General features: G+C 33.4%; 1 long non-coding RNA gene across 1 annotated transcript; it reads right to left on the minus strand.

Moving 5' to 3' along the window:
* Window positions 1–481: 481 nt before the first annotated feature.
* On the minus strand, window positions 482–2,719 carry LOC146930593 (uncharacterized). The gene is made up of 2 exons (XR_015008345.1): window positions 2,204–2,719; window positions 482–1,166 (listed from the first exon to the last, which is right to left on the minus strand). It is a non-coding gene; the product is annotated as an uncharacterized LOC146930593 (long non-coding RNA).
* Window positions 2,720–7,334: the final 4,615 nt, after the last annotated feature.

A 7,334-nucleotide genomic window follows, 5' to 3' on the forward strand; every position in this document is an offset into this window, starting at 1 on the left:
GCGACAAAATTTGTAGTGACTAATTAAATGCCAACCATTGATGTGGATCTGATGGTTATTATGATTTCTCTCAACTCTCACATTAACTTCTCCTCTCATACATCCTCTATGTGTGTGTGTGTGCGCGCGCGCACGTATCACTGTTTTATTTTGACAAAATTTGTGACAATATCACGACATATGTACTACACGAATTTCTATTATTGGCATGATCATATATTAGTGTATGATGATTGTTTTTAAATAGTGAACGAAAGAGGGAGGGGCCCAAGCCTACCCTCTCCTTGCATCTGCCCCTAAGGTGATGTGAAGGATGTGTGTGGATGTTATAGCCTAAATAATACTAAGGATGTGTCTTTTGAAGTGAAGGATGCATGTATTGATGATTCTATTATTATGAGTGGTGTAATTTTTTAGAATATATTGAGTAAACCAATTTTCTAGTAAGGATTTTTTATTTTTTTATTTTACCAAAAAAGAGTAGAACAACATGGAGCTATTACCACCCAATATATAGATAAAGAAACGAAAAGATACAACCGAGGGGACCAGGCGAAAACCCCATAAAAAAGGAACAAACCTAAAGTTAGGCCACCCTAATTTGTTCTTAAAGTAAACATCTTGCAAATTACTAGGAATGGTGTGCCAGACAGTGAAAGCATTTAAGGAAAGACCAATGTTTGCTAAACCATCTGCGCAATGGTTACCCTCTCTGAAAACATGAGATACAATGAAATTCATAGAACTTAGCAGGTTCTTGCAATTATAGCACTTTTTCCTTAAATTACAAGGCACCAGAGTTTTTGTTTAGAACATGCACCACCATTGCAGAATCAAGCTCAAGCCAAAGATGATGACATCCCTTTTGATGAGAAATCTCAATTGCTCTCAAAGCTCCACATAATTCAGCTTGAAAAGCATTACCTTCTCCTAAGTTCTCACCAAAGCACAAGATCAGGTCAGAACTAGCATTTCTGAAAATTCCTCCACAAGAGGTAGAGTTAGCTGTAGAGCATCCATCAGAGTTACATTTGATCCAAGGAGCAATAGGGGGATGCCACAAAACTTCTATAATTTTAGGAGGTCTAGGTGGATGGAGATTGATATCAAACTTCTTAAGGAGAGTGGAGTCTGTCATGGAAATAGAGGTTGTTTTAGAAAGGTTCCTGCATGAGAAACAAAAGCAATGATTGAAGCAATAGAGCTTTTCCAGTGGATTTTCTTGCTATTTAATCTGATTTGATTTCTTGCAAACCAAATGGCATTTATAATATTTATGGTTCACTGAAAAAGTTATGCTGAAGTTTCATGAAAATGCATCATGACCTACGTGTCGTATTTTGACCAGAACTCTAGATCTTGAAATGATAATGGAGTCAAACCAAATCCAACTTAAAGCTAACATCCATATCTACAACTTTCATGTTTACACCAAGACCCAGTTCGGAGCGAAAAATGGTGAAAAGAATAGATTTCCCAAGTTTAGAGAAAAGCCCAAAAACTGAGCACGGACTGTGCACCTAAAGAGCACGACCGTGCACATGCTTCAGTCCAAAAATTCAGCTTCTTTCAAAAACATGATTTTCACCACTTTAAGCTCTTCCAAGGCTTCTAAACCAACCCCAAACACACCCAAATCATCATATTAATGTCATATAATCATTTATAAATAAATTCCATCATAACCAACTTAATTCTACTCATTTTACCATTAATTAACATGAACTTTAATCATTCAAATCTCATGATTTCAAAACCCATTTTTTTCACATAATTACCCACACCCAAACATAATCCCACCACATAAACATATTCAATGTCACAACAAAGAGATAGAACATAGATTGAGCAATATTCATCAACAACTTCATGATTTACATGCAATTAAGCTAAAAACACTTAAACTTCAACTTATCATAACCAAACATAGGTTTTAATGCAACAACAACATGATTATATCACTTCTAACATATTCAAACTAACCACAATTAATGGAGCACGAAATTCAAATTAATTCAACAACAACTTCATGAAAATGCAAGAACAAGCATGACCCAAAACCACACAAGTTCTCATAAGCTCTAAATGTGAACATAACCTTTTCCCCCTTATTCATATTCTTAACAAGTTATGTGTCCAATTAATCACGAGGAAATACATTAAGGAAACTCACATCGTACAAGTGGAAGCTAGTAAAACTTACCCATATTCATGGTTTTCTATCGTTAAAGCAACATATGTTCTTAGTCAGAGATTCTTTTCACTTGTTGGAAGAGGAGACATCTCTATGTGGTATGAAAAATTGCTTCCCTATGATCATTTTTGTGAGTGATTTCCTCATGTTGAACAATACAATACTAATCGCCATATCAATTACATTTATCACAATGGGGTGTGGAACTGTTATATCATATCCACACGTCTTATTCAAGATATAAAGATGGATATGGAGAGTATATTTCTAAATAGTGAATTTGATGACATCGTCTTGTGGAATCCATCTATCTCATGAACCTATACCACTAAATCTCCCTACTTTTGGTTAACCCTACAAATAAGGTTTGGTGTGCTCGTCATATGTCTAAAGATGCTTCTTGTTATAGGTTTGGTACATCGTTGGAAACCATTTTAAATTTGTTGCGTGATTTCCCAAAAGCAATCCAGGTTTGGCATAAGCTCGTGTTTGACTTTCATAATGATCCTAATAAATATGATCATGAGCTATCACTACAAGAAATGAAAGGAATTCCGACCAAAAAATTCCGAGGAATCTTGGTTTCTCGCTAAAATAAGGGTTTTCCGAGGAACAATTTCCTCGGTATGCACGTGTCAGGAATCTCTGCTCCACCAGCTGCATAATCAGTTTAACACGGTTTTCAAGATTACATACGGAGGAAGTACCGAGGACAATGTTTCTCGGAGAACATGTTGTCATTTCATTCTCTATTACATAGTGTACAATATTGAAACTTAGAAAGAAAAAGAAAAAAAAAAACTGAACGTGTGCTCCATCTTCTCTCTCAATTGCGACACCATACTCTCTCTCATCCATACCTCACAAAACCTCCATTTTTGAGCAATTGAAGTTTTGCATGTATCTTTTTCTTCTCAAATCCTTCAATAGAAGCTAAAAAGGATCAAGGTGAGTTAATATTTTCCATTTTCGTTTTTGATTTTTTGCTGAACCCACAAAACCCTTTTTCCCCAAAATTCCATTTTTCCCTTTTAATTGAATTCCATTTTTCCCTATTTGATTTCATGCTAACAAGAATCTCATGTTTTGGTTGTGTTTTTGTTCTTTAGGGGAGGTTCGATCTGTGTTGTTTTGCTGGCCGAATTTTGTCCTGCTGAGATTGTATTTTTAAGCGTTTATTGTAACAGGAGGGGTTTGTGTAGTTTTGGTAGGTGCTGTTATGTTCGGGGCGTGAGGATGTTTTATTCTCCTGTGTAATTTTGAGCTCATCCCACTATCTTTGTGAAAGCTCTTTTCATATATATAATATGCTTTCTTCAAAAAAAATATATATAATATGCTGTAAAAAAAAAAAAATAATCTCCATTGTTCATTCATTATGTATTGTTGTTACAAACTTCTTTGATTTAGTTCCAATTATGTTCAATTTTGTGCATTATCTATGTTGTATTGTATTCAATCTAGAATAACATCAACTTTTTAGTGTTTAATCATGTTTTTATTTTTATGTATTGTGGAATTGATGCAAAATTTGTGAAAAACTGAACAATAAGTTCCTGCAAGGGTGAAAGTAGTGAAAATTTAGTTTTTTTTTTAGTGTGAAAAATTAGTAAAATTAAGTTGATTGATTGTTGAGTTATTTGAAATTATGTTGTTTGAAATTTGAAAATAAAATTAGCGCTTTTTTGAAATTTGAAAATAATATTAGTGGTCTTTCAAAAATTTGAAATTCAAAAGTTTTGGCACCCAAGGAGTTTTGTGCCTCGGAATTTCAAAGCTTTCTTGTAGTGTATGGTTCTAGATACATGCAATTGGCAAGAATAATACACTTTTTCTCATTGGATGTTGGTTTATCTGGAAGTTTAAAACTGACAAAGATTTCTATGACATTAATCATCTTATTTGGTTTATTCTTAGCTAAATTCACTTTCTTTACAATTCCACCAATAATATTTTTAGTGCTCTTTCTCCTAAATTGGTTTCTTGGTGTCCTCCTCTAGATAATGTGATAAAAGTTAATGTTAATGGGAGTTTGATTGGTAACTGATGGTCGGATTTAGGTAGTGTACCAAATTTAATTTCAAATCATGACAAGTATTTCTCTAATTCTATCTAACTCCAAAGAAATTAAATAGATATAACATTATAGGGTTCAAAAACTTGTGACATGATTCATCACAAAAAACAACAAAGAAATAATTATTGCATGAAGGATCAAATGGGTTTAGCATAGGATAATAATAATAATAAATCAGGGTGGCTTGAAAAAGGTTCAAGGTACCAAACAAGTGTCTCATGTATATGATAATAAGACCAATAGTCCACAGAAAACGACCGCAAGCTCAAGAAAAATAATACCCAACATGGATCACAACGTCAGCTTCATCGACGAGCATGATTCATGTGCTATTATTCTTTTTGTTTCATTTCATCATTTTATTGTATAATATTGCCGCGAAAATATGATTCTGGTAGTGAAAGAAAAGAGTGTTAGAATTAACAGAATCACAAAAGGGAGCAATAGATAAGTTTGTTTGTAAACGAGTAGAAGAGACTTCAAATAAGGATGGACTGACCATAGAAGATAGTCTTGAACAATCTAATAAAAATTTGAATGATGATAATCCGTTCAATGATAATGATAATTTTCTTGATGGGTCAAATGTTAATGTAGGCATCGATGACCACTTCATCACTCATGTAGATATCTATGATTCTAGAAATTGAAGTATTCTTGATGCTAAAAGGACATGAGAAGTATTAAGCACATCACTCATATTGAAAAGCAATTTGAGATCTTCAATGTCACAAAAAACGTTGATTATTCTAGCCATTTTATGTATTGAGAAAAATATGATATAACATATTGATGTAGACACAATTATTAGTGACTTTGCATCTAGAAATGCTCGTAGGAATTGTTTTGTAAGAGGATTTGGATATTAAATAAAAAAATTAATATATTTTTGTATGAAGTCTGATGTTTTTATTAGATTAGAAAATTACTCCACGGGTCATCTATCTTATTTATTTGTAACGGTTGAGTCCTTTATTTTATTTTTTTCTATTTAGGTCATTTATCTTCTTTTTTTTTTGGTGGTGGCCGGGGTTTGAACCCCAGACCTTGCATATATTATGCATTGTCCATAGAAACTGAGTTAAGCTCACGAGGATGGTCATTTATCTTCTAAAATGTACAAACGTTTATTCTTTTCATTTTTATTAAAAAATCACTAATATGGAAAACCACATAGGATTATTATCAATAATTTTATTTTTTAAATAGTTTTTTATTCCAAGAAACCCAAAAAATAAAGCAATTTCATCAATGAAAAAATAAACTCCAGCATTCTCTACATGACATTCATCTTCATCATAGATTCTCAAATAAAAAATTAAAAACTCCATTATATGTGTATGTGTGTTTCCTTGTTACATGTTATAGGCTTAGAACAAGTTTAATAACTCAAATTCAAAATCTAAATCTAAATCCCTAGATTTTATGCTCCCAAATAGGGATGGGAATAGGTCAGGCCGGCTTATAGGGGCCTACGGCCTAGCCTACGACAGGTCAGGTCAGACCAGGCTTTTTTCTTAAATAGAGAAGATCTAGGCTTTTTTAAAAGCCTATTTAGCTTAATAGGTCAGGCCACAGACCATTCAAAAAGCCTCTTAGGTCTATTAGGCCGGCCTATTTAAGTAAATATAAATAATATTATTTATTATTATATTGTATTTTGTACTTTGAATTAAAATAAAAACGTGATAACTTTTTCAATAATTTAAGCTTATTAGTATAAATTAATTTTTTGCATATTTAAATGTATTATTATAAACTAGAACTGAAATATGATACAATATATAGTCAAATTCTCTAAAAACTCATGTTGATTATCAAAAGAGAGTTTAATCTAATTGATATATTAGTTTGCTAGTCTATTTACACTTAGATCACATTGTTGATTTAAATATGTTCATATGAAATAGGCTTTTAAACAGGCTAGCAGACCGTATCAGGCTTTCAGAAGGCCAGACTCAGGCCTAAAAAGTAAGCCTATGACAGGCCGCAGGCCAGACTTAAGCCTTCAAAAAAATTGGCAGGCCAGGCTCAGGCCTTAGAAAGCCTAGCTCGGCCTAGCCTATTCCCATCCCTACTCCCAAATTTGTTTATAAAATTTCATGAGTGTATTTGTCAAAAAAAAAAATCATAATTCATGAGTATTATTTTTTATGTAAGGAATTTTTAAGAAATCATACTGATCATGAAAGATCTAGAAAAGCCTCACACAAGAGCAAACATTGTAGTAGAGATTGTGATCGGAAACAAAGCGATTGTGGAGTACTTTTGTAAAGAGAAAATGATTTTTCTCATTTTGTTTTGGCTCATATTTCACATTGAAAACATTGTAGAACTTATAATAATTGATTGTATAATATGTAAATTTGCAAACACGATTGGAAAAGATTTGAAACGGTGTAAAATGTGATAAACAAGTATCTGTTTATGATGGGTTGTAACCATACTAAATTAGATATAGTTTCCATTATAGAAAGAAATTTACGTTATTGTTTCAGCCTCTCGCTGGTCTAGAATTTTAGCAACAGTAAATGTTAATGGATTGTTTATTTTGATACAACAACAACAACCAAGCCTTATCCCACTAAGTGGGGTCGGCTACATGGATCAAATGACGCCATAGTGTTCTATCAAAAACCATATTTGGATCCAGCTCATTGACCTCTAAATCTTTTCTAATGGTTTCTCTAATGGTTTTCTTAGGTCTTCCTCTACCTCTTTTAACCTGACTCTCCTCCATTTGATCTACTCTTCTTACAACGGCATCTACGGGTCTTCTCTCTACATGTCCAAACCATCTAAGCCTATTTTCTACCAACTTTTCTACTATAGGTGCTACCCCTACTCTCACTCTAATGGTGTCATTCCTAATCCTATCCTGTCTAGTCTTACCACTCATCCAACGCAACATCCTCATCTCCGCTACGCTTACTTTACTCTCGTGTTGGCTCTTAACCGCCCAACACTCTGTACCATACAACATTGCCGGTCTGACTGCTGTCCGATAGAACTTTCCTTTCAGCTTAAGTGGTACTTTCTTATCGCACAAAACACCTGAGGCTC

The sequence above is a fragment of the Medicago sativa genome, chromosome 4 (assembly GCF_051527215.1).
Source record: "Medicago sativa cultivar Bolivia chromosome 4, Bolivia_mono, whole genome shotgun sequence".
In the NCBI taxonomy this organism is placed as follows: domain Eukaryota; kingdom Viridiplantae; phylum Streptophyta; class Magnoliopsida; order Fabales; family Fabaceae; genus Medicago; species Medicago sativa.